The sequence below is a fragment of the Heterodontus francisci genome, chromosome 5 (genome assembly GCF_036365525.1).
Source record: "Heterodontus francisci isolate sHetFra1 chromosome 5, sHetFra1.hap1, whole genome shotgun sequence".
Classification (NCBI taxonomy): domain Eukaryota; kingdom Metazoa; phylum Chordata; class Chondrichthyes; order Heterodontiformes; family Heterodontidae; genus Heterodontus; species Heterodontus francisci.
In genome coordinates, this window is record NC_090375.1 from 169,535,827 (window position 1) to 169,551,470 (window position 15,644).

A 15,644-nucleotide genomic window follows, 5' to 3' on the forward strand; every position below is an offset into this window, starting at 1 on the left:
CTGAATATACTCAACGACTGAGCCTCTACAGCCCTCTGGAGTAGAGAATTACAAAGATTCACCACACTCTGTGTAAAGAAATTCCTCCTCATCCCAGTCTTAAATGGCCTACCTCTTATTCTTAGTCTGTGTCCCTTTATTCTAGACTCACCAGCTAGGGGAATCACCCTTCCTGCATCCACCCTGTCAAGCCCTTTAAGAATTATTTACGCTTCAATGAGATCACTTCTCATTCTTCTAAACGCGAGAGAATATAGGCCCAGTCTGCTCAATCTCTCCTTATTACCCAATCCCACCATGGCAGGGATCAGTCTGGAGAATCTTTGCTGCACTCCCTCTATGGCAAGTATATCCTTTCGTAGGTAAGGACACTAAAACGGTACACATTACTCCAGGTGCGATCTCACCAAGGTTCTATACAATTGCAGCAAGACATCTTTACTCCTGTACTCAAATCCTCTTGAGACAATTATTGGAAGGAAAGATCGATGGAAAACATAGGAGAGGGAAGCAGACAACAAAATGGATGACAGATAGGACTGGATGCAGTTGATCTATTCAGAATGTATAAGGACAGCCACAGGACAGACAGAGGTGGAGATCCATGGCAGTCAACTTTCTGGGAAGAATATGGCACGAATGAACAAACAAGAAGCTTATACAGTCCATTTTTATGTCTCACTAGTTTACTTTCACATTCTATTTTTATTTATTTAGAAATACAGCACTGACACAGGCCCTTCGGCCCACCGAGTCTGTGCTGACCAACAACCACCCATTTATACTAACCCTACAGTAATCCCATGTTCCCTACCACCTACCTACACTAGGGGCAATTTTACAACAGCCAATTTACCTATCACCTGCAAGTCTTTGGCTGTGGGAGGAAACCGGAGCACCCGGCGAAAACCCACGCGATCACAGGGAGAACTTGCAAACTCCGCACAGGCAGCACCCAGAATCGAACCCAGGTCCCTGGAGCTGTGAGGCTGCAGTGCTAACCACTGCGCCACTGTGCTGCCCCAGCTTTCTTCATCAGTTTCTTGGTCCTCCTTTACTGAATACTAAAATGGTCCTAATCCTCAGGCGTTACAACTTTTTTGACAACTTTATAAGCCTCTTCCTTTGATCGAGGACAATATTTAACTTTTCTTGTTAGCCATGGTTAACCTTTCCTGCTAGGTTTTTATGCCTCAAAGGAATATAAATTTGTTGTAAACCATGTATTAATTATTTAAATGCCAGCCATTGCCTGTCTACCATCAAACCTTTTAACATTGTTTCCCAAACTACCACAGTCAATTTGCCCCTCATACCTTCATAGTTGTCTTTGTTTAAATTTAAGAACTACATCACATTCAAATTGAATGTAAAATTCTATCATATTATGGTCACTCTTCCCTAGAGGTTCCTTTACAATAAGATTAATAATTAGCCCTTCCTCATTGCACAATATTAGATCTAAAATAGCCCATTCTCTAGTTGGTTCCTCAATGCACTGTTCTAGAAAACTATCTCATATACATTCCAGGAATTCATTCTCTACAGCATTAGTGCTAATTAGGTTTACCAGTCTATACGAAAATTGAAGTCTCCCACGATTACTCTATTACCCTTGTTACATGCACCTCTAATTTCCTGATTTATACCATGCCCTACATTATCACCATTGTTTAGTGGCATATAAACAACTCTACCAATGTTTGCTGCCCCTTGTTGTTTCTTAGCTCCACCCAAACTGATTCTGTACCTTGATCTTCTGATCTAAGATCCTCTCTTACTAATGTACTGATCTCATCCTTCACTAATAATGCTACCCTACCTCCTTTTCCTTTTTGCCTATCCTTCTGTTAAGAACGACCACTCCAGTCAAAGTCCCAAATCAAAATATATGATTCTGATTGTGGTAAGAGAAATGCACTGTTAATTCAATCCTGTTGATCCACAGATTGCCTAACATATTATTTTAAACTTCCCAAATTAAAGAAAGACCCAGCCAAATTGTACTATCTATTAACCCCAAATGAGGCTAACCAAACCAGGTGTCATTAAATCAACAACTTAGCTGTTTAATTTAGAAAAAAACTAAATTCTTAAACACTACGAATATACAAACAACATTTAAAATAGAAAAAAAAGAGTCCTTGCAAATTTACAGTCCAATGTTGCTTGAAGTCCTTACAGACATCCGATGGGGAAAAAAAGGTTCTTCCACAGTCGAACAGTCCATAGTCTAATTCTAGCAGTATGTGACACTTTCCTTCCTTCAGAAAATTTCAACAATTAATGACTTGCAAACACTTTTTAATTGAATCAATTTGACTTTAGAGTTTTTGAGGGATAAAAGTTTGTCAGTCTAACCTCCCTTCCTTCAGTTTGGCTTGACATTTTTTTTGAAATTTGAGAGATAATAATTAAACAGACTAAAATTGTATTCCTTTAGTTTACATCGTTGAGAGCTCTTTTTCCAGGTGCTAACACTAGCTGTCTGTTTGTCTTCTGTTAGAACAAACTGTCTTCAACTAAAAAGCCAGTTTAAAATTGAATTGTAACAAATGTATCACATGATGCTCACTCCCAGTGGCTGTATCTATGGTAACGAGAATGTACCCTTTGAATCACAGTCTCCAAATGGCTGTATTCAAGGCAACGAAAATGTACCTTCTGAAACTCCTGAGGCTTGCTGGTTCTTAAAGCAATACTGATCCTTTGCAAGCCTTAAAGGCAAACCGCATATTCTCAGAGAAAAAAAAAACTACAGGACCATGGCACCTCCTAAATGTCGAATACCTTTGGACATTCAATTCCCAGACTTGGTCTCCCTGCATCCATGTCTTCGCAATAGCAATTAAATCATACCTGTTTACTTCAATTTGTGCCATCATGACTATGGGATCCTTTCGAGCCAAGTGCAATAAAAAAAAAGGTGCCCCTTGTCAGTTTTGGTCGAATTTGAACTGAAAGAACCTTTGCCCATTCATTAATCCTCTATCTCTCTACCATCACACCGAGATAACACACATTTTTTACTCAAGAAAATTATCTGTAATATCTATGCATTCCCCAAGAGCAGGAGTGGGTTTACTCCAGGAAGATTAAAGTATTTAAGAGGAATTTTTTTTCCCCACTACCTTCAATGTTTTTCTATTCCGTAAGTGTTTGGCAAGTAAAATAGAGAGAATGAACCAAGTGTCGGATAATCTTGATTTTTTTTTTTGCCTATATCCAATAAACTGCATATTGTAGTTTGCCATCAATGTTATACAAAAAAGGTCCATCAATCAATTATCCTCAATAGCTGAATACACTTACTGACACTAAACAATCTCATAATTTCCCATGGGTCACATTTTGTTATACAGATGACAGAAAATATAATGCCTTTCACTTGTAGCCTTTATTCATCAGTTAATCCATAAGCATCTATGATTGCCAAGGTAGGAGGCTGAGGTCTGGATTCTCTTCCCATTGGTGGACTATTGCCAAGGCAGGATTTCCACTCTCCACATGTTACTGCTGGTTCTTGGTAGTTACTGTGGGGTGGATATATAATAGTCAAACTATTGCCTTTTTTTGTACTACCACTGCGGTGCTGGGTGAGGGGGTGGGGGGGGGGGGGGTGATGTTCGCAAGGGTAGAGAAATGCAGTTTAACTAATTAACTAATTAAAGGGGCCCTATCACTTTGGGAGGGAAGCAACAGAACAATGTTGCAAGAAGACACGTTGGAGGGAAGATTACTAGCAAGAAGGTCTCCCAGATTTAATGATGTATTGGTTGATGGCGTACTTGTAGGAATAAGGACCAAAAAAAGGACTCCTAAAGACTGACAGCAGGATGTCCCATATGAGTATGGCCCAGACTCTGTTGAGGGAAATGGCAGTGGCAGTGCAACCTCCACAACTCCAAAGATCTGTCACAAAGAGCAGGAAGAGGTTTAATGATCTCACAAGGTTCACTCAGGTAGGTGAAAGCGCATCCTGTTGAAATGATATAGGCATGACTCCCTACCTTACCGCTCAGGTCCTATTGCTATATTTATCTGGGTGAAAGATCAATGACCTATTCGCTGGAAACAATATTCCATTATGTTATATGCACCGCAGCTTCACAGCTCCAGGGACCCGGGTTCGATTCCGGGTACTGCTTGTGTGGAGTTTGCAAGTTCTCCCTGTGTCTGCGTGGGTTTTCTCCGGGTGCTCCTGTTTCCTCCCACAAGCCAAAAGACTTGCAGGTTGATAGGTAAATTGGCCATTATAAATTGTCACTAGTATAGGTAGGTGGTAGGGAAATATCGGGACAGGTGGGGATGTTTGGTAGGAATATGGGATTAGTGTAGGATTAGTATAAATGGGTGTTGATGTTCGGCACAGACTCGGTGGGCCGAAGGGCCTGTTTCAGTGCTGTATCTCTAATCTAATCAAACCACAGTGAGAACGCACATTACCTGTGACAATGTGTTTTTTTAGTCTTGAAGGAAAGATGTTTAAGGGGACCGGGCACTTGCAAGTCTGTTAACAATTCCATGCATGTGGACATATGGGTAACACAAAATGTTATTGCCAGTCACATTCCTTAAACTTTGTACTCTTTTGTTGTAAAGGAAAAGGTAGAGGATACTAATTGCCAAAGAATTCAAACCATTGAAACTGGCAGCTTGCAGCAGCTACTACTGCTCCAATACATGTTTGGATGGTCAGTATGAACACAATGGGCTGAATTTTAATAACTGGCTGTCATTCTCAGTGGTGAGCTTCAAAAAATGCATGGCTTATTAAAATAGAGGGGGTGGACCGCCCGCCTCCAATGACATAGAGGGGCGGGTGCAACAACCCCCACAACAGTGTCCTGTGCCATCGCGCAGGCGCCGGTGCCATTTTTAAAGGGGTCCAAGCCCTAAAAACTGATTTCAATTTTTAAAGACAAATGAACATTTCAGTGACATAAAAATAATAAAAGATCCCACCACCCACAATGACCAATCGATTCATTTATTGCCCTCTCCCCCCAAAAACCTATTCTTCCCATCCCGAACTTTCCCCCCCGAACTTCATTAACTTTGCCCTTCAACCTCTTCCCACCATACCCTCAGCCAATAGAAAGAGTTTTCTCTGCTCCACCCATCCCGTCCGGAAAACTTTACTCCTCCCGCCTCCCCACCGGAAGGTGCAGGACTTCTGGCAACTGACCGGAATATTGGCGTGAGACAGCCATCGTGAAATGGTAAGTTAATATTCACTGATTAACATTTATTTAAATATTTAAATAATGCTTCCGCCGCCAACCGGTGAAAGGGGTCGCCCTGATGCCTCTCCGATGCCAGTAAAATGGGCAGGACCTTCCCGGCGCCGAGGTCCGTGGCGGGCTTCTCCCAGAAGTATTTTCTGGGTCCCCCCGCCACGACCCCCAACACCGGGGGCTGGTAAAATTCAGCCCAACATTTTCCTGGGAATTCCAAGGCTTGTTTTGCACTATTCAGTCGGTAATGACAGAGACCAGTCGCACATCTTAGCCTGTGCTTTGAACCATTGGCTGCAAGACGTGGTATCAGTTATTGCTGTCTTATAATAGTGACACTACGCCTACTTCTTTAATAACCCTTCTAATTCAAGCACCTTAGGGAACCTCAGAACTAGGCCTAGTACTCCTTGAAAATGTAATAGAATGACAACTAGAAGCAGCTACCTCAAGCACATCAGCTTCACAGAGGTGAGAGTAAAGACTAGAGGAATCTTCTCACCTATTAACTTCTCAACTTTGCCTTACTCAAGGGGCATCTCATAGAAGTAGTAGATTATGAGCCACAGCAAGTAATATAGTTCAAAGGATAAACACAGTGATATGAAATAGTTGCAGTTATAACATATGACATTATTGAAAACTTTTGTGGAATTTTGTTTTAAAAAGTAAAAATTCTTTGTCAGACATCTTGGAGTTCCAAAAAGGCAACCCTCTTTTCCCGCATCTTATGTAGCATTATGTCCATTTCACTGGCCATCGAATAGGGGATTGGATGCTGTGCTGTTCCACCATTTACACATAGACTGTTTGATGTCTCTACATTGGATTTCCCTTTCCTTGCTTTTTAGCTAGCTCTTCCTTCCTTCCATACAGTTTTTGGAAAGGCTGATAAATATTGGGAATATTTTGAAAAATTATTTTCAGCCATTAGGGAGGACCAAACAATGTTTTACCCCATATGTTACCTTTAAGTCACTACAACTCTAAACCTTTCCAATGGTCTGTAGATATCCTGGCCACAAATCAAGTGCATCGCCTGTGCCTGGGTCAATATATGCAGGCTTATTATTGACGTTATTTAAATAAGTAAAATCTGTGAGAGCAGTTTGTCTACCACAATGCACATAACATCAACCCAGGCCCAGTAGTTTATCTAACTTTGTTGTTCTTCAACTACTTTACATGAATTATTTTTTTGCTTAATGTATGTTACAAAGACACTAAATGTACACACAGTGCATAGTTGGTGTCATTAAATTGTGTTCCATTATCTTCTTTTGGAATATTTTATATTTCTTAACTCTTACACTCCCAGAGGGTTCAGCAAAACACTCACCTTCATGAACTGACTGATTTTGTTTTTAGCTCATACAGGAAAATCTCATTGTATTATTAATCCAAAGCTATTAATCATCAAAACCACAACCTTACATGAGTAAACTCATTTTCCATCACAAGACCATGTTTATCTCTGTCCAAAGCAATCTCCATCTGAACAAACAACAAAGAAGTCTGGTGCTGTTTTTAAAGGCTGGGTTCTGAGGCCTGGTTCCTGTGACACTGCTAGAGTCTGCCCAGCATTAACTAATTTGGAAAATTATTACTCGTACCAATATTGTTACATTATAACCACCTCATGCTCTCTGAAACAAGTTGATGCCACCTACAGCTTTAAAGCTTTTATTTGCAATTCTTTCATCAGATTCATTAACCAGTAATATAACCAACAGTAAGACTGATCGATGGACAATCAATTGGTCAGTACTACCTGAATAAAATATATACCGTTGATAAATGCAGTTTCCTGTTATCTATAAGATGTATTATTTAATTTATGCTGCACCAAAGATCTACTTTGAATATCAATTCCCATGGTTCACATGCCACTTTTGCCTGTGACAATCTCTTGAGTCTGTATTACTGCCTGGAGCTCTATGCCGTTCTCGCAAATTTCAATCATTGAAGATCACCTGCTGAACCACAGTTGCTGAAGCAAGCACCATGGTCATAGGAAGACTCTAGGCTTTTCCCTTGGCTACCAGCACAAATTCTCTGAACATTTTTTTTGCTGTTAGCAATTAGCCATCGATTGTGTGAAACATATGTCTTAATAAGTCCCCTGCCTGTGTTCTATTATATCAAACTGTCAACCCAACTATGAAAATGAAACCTCATCTACTCCAATTTTTTTACACATAGAATACCCTCACAGGTGGTGGTTAATGTTTAAAACTTTTGTTGAGAGAGGCCTCAGATTTGGGAAATTGCAGTTATCCAACATTAGATAACGGGAAACTGCATTTTTCCAAGATGATGCTCATTCCTCTGTCACACAAGCAAAATATTTTAATCTACCAATGAGTGACAGTGTTTAAGAGCTTGAGTTTATTTAGATTTGTGAAAACCAATTCCATCTGGCAGCTTCAGATAAGAGTGAGTATTTATTGCAATAAGTAAATCAGTTACCTCACAACTTCATACTTCGTGACCCCAATATTCCTGGGGCTAGAGGGGTTGAAAGTTATATTTATGCCTGAATGGCTTGGAATACAGGTCAGAACCCAAATCCAATAGCATCCTACCCCATTTAGACCTACTATCGTAGACTCTCTGTATCTATTCTCCATAGTCACTCCCCCCCTGCCCACTGCTTCCATTTAGTTATTTATTCTACTCCTGCTCTGCAGTCTCTTTCCCTCCACGTGTTCTCTGCAGCCACACATCCATCACACTCTTTCTTTGCTGTCTCTTTTTTAAATTCTTTTATGGGAGGTGGGCATTGCTGGCAAGGCCTGTATTGGTTGCTCATCCCTAATTGTCCTCAACAACTGAGTAGCTTGCGAGGTCCTTTCAGAGAGCAGAGGGCTGTGGATCTGGAGTCACATGTAGGCCAGGCCAGGTAAGGACAACAGGTTTCCTTCCCTAAAGGACATTAGTGAACCAGATGGGTGTTTACAACAATCAATGATAGCTTCATGGCACCATTGCTGAAACTAGCTTTCAATTCCAGATTTTTTTAAAATTAACTAATTGAATTAATTAATTGAAATTCCACCAGCTGCCACAGTGTGATTTGAACATGTGGGCATTATCCTGGGCTTCTAGATTACTAGTTAAGTGGCATTACCACTATGCCAGCTCCTCCCCAATGCTGTCTCTTTCTCTCTGATGGTAATTACAGTAATGCAGGCTGTGTCTGCAGCTCTTGGACTTTCTTCACCCAAAGTCTACATAGGCAACATTAGAGGAAAAAGTAGATTTACCTGATGCTCTAATTTTCAAAGAGATAGACAGGACTAGGACCTTTCAACCCAACCCTGTAACTCTGGCTCTGTTTCTTCCCTAGCAAGTCAATGTACCCTAAGATAATGGATAATTTCCAAAAGAGGCTCCAGTCTGGAATATTGAGTAAAGTGAAGTACTTCAAACTCCAAGGCAGTGACTTGTTTAAAATTAATGGGTTAACACTTCTGCTACAATAGCAGAGGGAGGAATTTCAAATGAAACCTTAGGCATGCATATCTCACATGCATAACTTCAAGGCCTAGCATCAACAAAAAGAATTTAAAGGAAATTGTGGTGACATTTTAAAGTTAACTCCAAAGGGCTAAGTAAAATCTTTATTAATTCGCCCACTTTCCTGAGCTCAATCTTCGGCACCTTGGCAACATTTCCCTCAGAATGTGTAGCATGGTGAGATATATGATTGGCTCACTAATCCATGTATCACTCTATTAGATGTGGGCACGGGATGTTATGATGTGGGATTGATTGAGTTGAGGATTAATGTTCTAACCCTTTAAATCTTAAACCAATAATAAAACTCTACCCTTAGGAGGATGCATTAAAGCTTAAGTAAAGTATTAGCTTACAAGCTAACTTCAATGTGACTAATGAAAAATACAATCATGGTATTGATTTTTGTGGTTCTCAGTAATATTTAATGGTATTAGAATAAGGTGTAAGTTTTGAAATCCATGGAAAACAGTATTGCAGTAACAACTGGAGAAAGACGTTATTTTTATAATGTCACATTGATGGCTGTGCTGGTCAGGTGACCCAAGGTCTTAGAGTCAGGAGAGGGAAAACACTGTTAGAATTTGGCTTGAAATAGTATTCTAGTTTGGATTAGAAATGTAAGCTATTTTGACATAACACACTTGTAAACACAAATTGTTTCATGTGTTTAAAGGAATGTCATATAAACATGCTAGGTATTTGTCAGCTGACATGGCCAAAAGCAGGACTGAAGGGGCCACAATTCCAGGGCCCCAGCTCCAGAAGTGTAGCAGAGGGAGATCGCTAGATGTCAAATCAAAGGGTAATTTACATAGTTGGGGAAGGTCACCCATATCTGTAGAGGCACAACAGATTTAGCCACCCCAGTGATCAGGCAGATAATGGAGCAACAGAATGCCATTCCAACAGGGGACGCTGAGGCCAAAAGAAACAATAGTCTACCATTTTTTCAGATGCTTCTAAAGAAACAAAGGACCATAGCTTGAAAGGTAATTGACCCCCTTTTGGATCTTCGTGACAATCAAGAAATATAAAAACAAACAGTAAGAGCTTCTACGGGTATATAAAAAGGAAGCGAGTCGCTAAAGTAAGCATGGGACCCTTAGAGGATGAGACTGGGGAATTAATAACAGGGAACAGGGAAATGGCAGATAATTTAAATGAATATTTTGCATCGGTCTTCACGGTGGAGGACACTATAAACATCCCAACAATAATAGATGAGCAAGGTGTAATTGGGAAGGAGGAACTTGTAACAATCTCTATCATGAGGGAAAAGGTGCTGGACAAACTGATGGGTCTAAAAACAGACAAGTCGCCAGGACCTGATGGCCTGCATCCAAGGGTTTTAAAAGTAGTGGCTTTTAGAGACAGTAGAGGCATTGGTCATAATATACCAAAACTCTCTGGATTCTGGTAGGGTACCAGCGGATTGGAAAACCGTTAATGTGACACCCCTATTCAAGAAAGGAGGGAGACAGAAAGCAGGAGACTACAGACCAGTTAGCTTAACATCTATCATTGGGAAAATGCTAGAGTCCATTATTAAGGAAGAAATAGCAGGACATTTAGAAAAACATAATGCAATCAAACAGAGTCAACATGGTTTTGTGAAAGGGAAATCAAGTTTGACAAATTTTTCGAGTCCTTTGAGGATATAACAAATGAGTGGAAAAAGGGGAACTGGTAGATGTAGTGTATTTGGATTTTCAGAAGGCGTTCAATAAGGTGCCACAGAAAAGGTTATTACACAAAATAGGAGCTCAGGATATTGGGGGTAATGTGTTGGCATGGATTGAAGATTGGCTAATGCACAGAAGGCAGAGAGTCGGGATCAATGGGTCTTTTTCAGGTTGGAAAGCCGTAACTAGTGGGGTGCCACAAGGATCGGTCATAGGGCCTCAACTATTTACTATCTATTTTAATGACTTGGAGGAAGGGACAGAGTGTAGTGTATCCAAATTTGCTCTCGATACAAAAATAGGTGGGAAGGCATGTTGTGATGAGGTCACAAAGAATCTGCAAAGGGATATAGATAGGTTAAGTGAGTGGGCAAAAACTTGGCAGATGGTGTTCAATGTGACAAAGTGTGAGGTAATCCACTTTGGTAGGAAGAATAAGAAAGCAGATTATTATTTAGATGAAGAAAGACTACAAAATACTGCGGTACAGAGGGATCTCGGTGTTCTTGTATAGGAAACACAAAATGTTAGCATGCAGGTGCAACAGGTAATTAGGAAAGCAAATGGAATTTTGGCCTTTATTGCTAGGGGGTTAGAGTTTAAAAATAGGGAATTCTTATTGCAACTGTACAGGGTGTTGGTGAGGCCACACCTGGAGTACTGCATACAGTTTTGGTCCCTTATTTAAGGAAGGATATACAGGCATTGGAGGCAGTTCATAAAAGGTTCACTAGGCTGATTCCTGGGATGACGGGGTTGTCTCATCAAGAACAGCTAAACAGGTTAGGCCTTTATTCATTGGAGTTTAGAAGAATGAGAGGTGATCTTATTGAAACATATAAGATTCTAAGGGGGCTTGACAGGGTAGATGTTGAGAATATGTTTCCAATGGTGAGCAAATCTCAAACTAGGGGACATAGTTTCAGAATAAGGGGGCAGATATTTAAAACTGAGATGCGAAGGAATTTCTTCTCTCAGAGGGTGGTGAATCTCTGGAATTCTCTACCTCAAAGAGTTGTGGAGGCTAGGTCACTAAATGTATTTAAGGAGGAGGTAGATAGATTTTTGAAATCTCGGGGAGTCAAGGGTTATGCAGAGCAAGCCCGAAAGAGGAGGTGAGGCGTGGGACAGATCAGCCATGATCTTATTGAATGGCGGGGCAGGCTCGAGGGGTTGAATGGCCTACTCCTGCTCTTACTTCTTGTGTTGAGGCCTTCTTAAGGCCTAGCATGGGACCTCCCATCAGGAGAGTTATGTACTATTGGGCCTAGAGGGTGGTATACTGGACAGAATTTCCTGGGCAGCTAAAGAGTGCCCAAACTCTGCCAGACATTAGGGGAATGGATAGAGGACTCACTAGTTCTCAGAATTTTAAATGACATGGGAATGATCATCTGGGAGCTAGCTTCCCCACTCCCAGTCAACTGTAGTGGGGCTGGTGTTCGGTCCTCTCAACTCAATGGTGACAGTTAAATGAAGCCGGAACACAAAAATGGTTTCAGCCAACATATGCAAGTTTTGGGAAGGTGGAGTGGGAACTTTGTACAAATTTCAAGCGGTTGTTCAAGATCCCCCCACAATCTGTTATCATGCAAACCTGCTAAAACTGACAACGTAGTCCCTGTTAGAGGCTCATCGCTCATCCTCAGCTCAAGTTTCCTGAAAGCAATACTTTGTAAAAGGTATAAAATCTGGAACTCATTTGATTCTTGAAGCTCAAGTAAGACCGTATTTTGCTGCACTTTCTTTTGTTCCTAATTTTTAGTCCTCGCTTGCTGAAAGATAATACTGTTTATCTTCGGACAACAACAGGAAGTACATGGACACTGATGACTCCACAGGGTGGATGGCCACTGACACTCAATAATCGAGAAAGTGGGAGATACACAATGGGAGTTGTGCACCTTGTGAGCCAGATGTGGTTACTCTGATTGGCCCGGTATGTATGTTTGGCAGACACTCTTATTTACCACCCACTGATAAAGGAAATAGGCATGCACTGAATTACGTGAGTGTCAGGACTTGGCAACATAGAGTGCTACATTATTTTTGATTGTTTAGTTATGTAAAATCTATGTAACTTGGAGCTTTGCACTTTTTTGGAAGAAAGCTTGACTGAATTATAGACAGATGTACAATAAGAGACTTATTACCTTCATTGCAAACTTCCTGAGGGAAGGAACAAAGATAATTATTGAGATACAGAAAGGCTGACAAAGAGGGAGGCACTATCTTCTATTCATAGTCTTAATGACTCAAAATTAAGTTTTATTCCTGTTTTTTATATTGCTGTAGAATGCTGTTGGGGCCATGTCTATAGAGCCGGGTGACTGAGAGGAATTGAGTTACTGAATTTAAAAAAAATTATTTTTTTATTGCTTTTTGTTTGTAAAAAGGTCTGTTTAAAGTCCCCAATGGGAGTGAGGATATTTCTGTTTATGGCACTTAGCTATGTAGCTTAGGAAGTCCTTGTTATGTGCTGAGTGGGTTGATCTGAGTGCAGCAGGAGAAGGGCAGTAACAAAATAAAAACGGAAAGTGCTGGAAATACTCAGCAGGTCAGGCAGTATCGGTGGAGAGAGAAGCAGAGTTACCGTTTCAAATCTGTGCCCTTTCATCAGAACTGGCAAAGGTTAGAAGTGTAGTAGGTTTTAAGCAAGTGAAGGTAGGGGGCATGGTGTGGTGGGAAGAGAACAAAAGGGGTGTTTGATAGAGCAGAGGGCAGGCGAGATTAAGTAACAAAGATGTCATGGGACAAAGGCAAAGAGAGTTTTAATGGTTGTGATGAAAAACAACACATTAGTCCAGAAAGAGTGTTAATGGCAGAGTAATGAGCAGCTCTGTCCAAAAGCACAACATGAAAAACAGGCACATGGTTAAAAAATAAAATAAAATAAAACAAAATGATAAAAAAAGAAAGATATAAAAAAGGCTAGTCAGGCTCTGAAATTATTAAACTCAATGTTGAGTCCACAGGTCCGTAGAGTGCCTAATCAAAAGATGAGGTGCTGCTCCTTGAGCTTGCATGGTTGTTCACTGGAACACTGGAGCAGGCCAAAGACAGGAATGTGGGCATGAGAGTAAGGGGGATTGTTGAAATGACAAGAAATCGGAAGCTCGGGGCCATGCTTTTGAACTGAGTGGAAGTATTCTGCAAAGTGGTCACCCAATCTACTTTTGGTCTCCCCAATGTATAGGTGACCACATTGGGAACAGCGAATACAGTACATTAAATTGAAGGAAGTACAAGTAACTCACTGCTTCACCTGGAAGGAATGTTTGGGGCCTTGGATGGTGAGGAGATAAAAGATGCCATGGGAAGAGGACGAGGTGATGGAGGAGTGGATTGGGTGTCACGGACGGAATGATCCCTTTAGAATGCTGACGGGGAGGGGAAGCAATGATGTGTTTGGTGGTGCCATCACGCTGGAGGTGGCAGAAATGGCGGAGGATGATCCTTTGGATGTGGAGGCTGGTGGAGGGGCAAGGGAAACTCTGTCGTAGTTCTGGGAGGGAGGAGAAGGAGTGAGGGCAGAAGTGTAGTAAATGGGTCAGTACAGTTGAGGGCCCTGTCAACCACAGTGCAGAGGAATCCTCGGTTGAGGAAAAAGGAAGACATATCAGAAGCGTTGTTCTGGAAGGTTGCATCATCAGAACAGATGCATCGGAGACAGAGAAACTGGAAGAATGGAATGGAGTCCTTACAGGAAACAGGGTGCGAGGAAATGAAGTCAAGGTAGCCATGGGAGACAGTGGGCTTATAATGAATATTAGGAGAAGGGCAATTACAATTGGCCTTAAAAGCTTTCAGCAACAGAGTGGAAATGTCAGCCAGTGACTCCTGCCTTTGATCACCATCCAGTGATTCCTGTTAGAAAGTATTTGTGTGTAGATACCAGGCTAAGTTCTGATTAGATTCCATTCTGAAAACTCCCACAAATAAATACTGCTTACTACAACTGGAAGAATGGCCACTTTGGGTTCAATACAAATGACTGCCAAGTGGTCTTGAAATGTACTCAGTAAGCATTATCACGATTAAGAAAAAAGGAGAGAAAGGGAAGAACACTGCCAATAAAATAAAAAATACTTTTTTTTGCATGTGGGATGCTGATAAAATGCAGAAATGGTCACCAATTGTTTCACGCTTTCCCTGGAGTATTGTAACAACAAAGTTACTGCTACAGAGACACCCACCTACACTGTTATCAAAAGGCTTCCCCTTGCTTGGAGCAGTGTCGCAAGACACTGCTAACTTCCAGGGATGCCCATCCAGTATATTCTCTCTATAGATGCTTGTCCCAATGATGATTTGGAATGCCATGGGTGAGGGATGGGTTGGGGGAAAGAAGTAGGTCGATGATTCACTCTCTTCCCCAATGGAATTTCCTGGTCACTTCACCATGGGCCACAATCCCTGTGGTCATGGGTCCTGGCACATTTTACTAGTGGTTACATCAGAGATACATCCAGGACAGAAATTTGGAGTCAGCATTATGCACTGCTACTACGTGTCATTGATACTAATCTGTGTCCTTCCTGGAAACTTCCATGTGTTAGATAGGAAACATTGCCAGTACACAAGATCACAATAATCACTAAACAACAACAGCAACTTATATTTATATAGCACCATTAATGAAATAAAACCTCTCAAGATACTTCACAAGAACATTGTGGAAAAAATTGGACACTGAGCCACATAAGGAGATATTAGGCCAGATGACCAAAAACTTGGTCAAAGAGGTAGGTTTTAAGGAGTGACTTAAAAAAGGAGGAAAGCGAGGAAGAGAAGTGAAGAGATATAGGGAAGGAATTTGCTTAGGGATGAGGCAGCTGAAGGCACAGCTGCCAATGGTGAGAGTCATTAAAATCAGGGATATTCAATATACCAGAACTTGAGGAGCACAAATATTTATGAGGGTTGTGGAGCTGAAGGAGATTCCATAAATAGGGAGGGCAAGGCCATGAAGAAATGTGAAAAGAAGGATGAGAATTTTAAGTTGAGCCATGGCTTGACTGGGAGTCAATGTAGGTCAGCGAGCACAGGGATAATGAGTGAATGGGACTTGGTGTGAGTTAAGACACAACAGCAGAGTTTTGAATGACCTCAAGTTTGTGAAGGGTAGAATGTAGGAGACCAGCCAGGAGTACATTGGAGTAATCAAGTCTAGAGGTAACAAAGGCATGAATAGGGGGTTTTA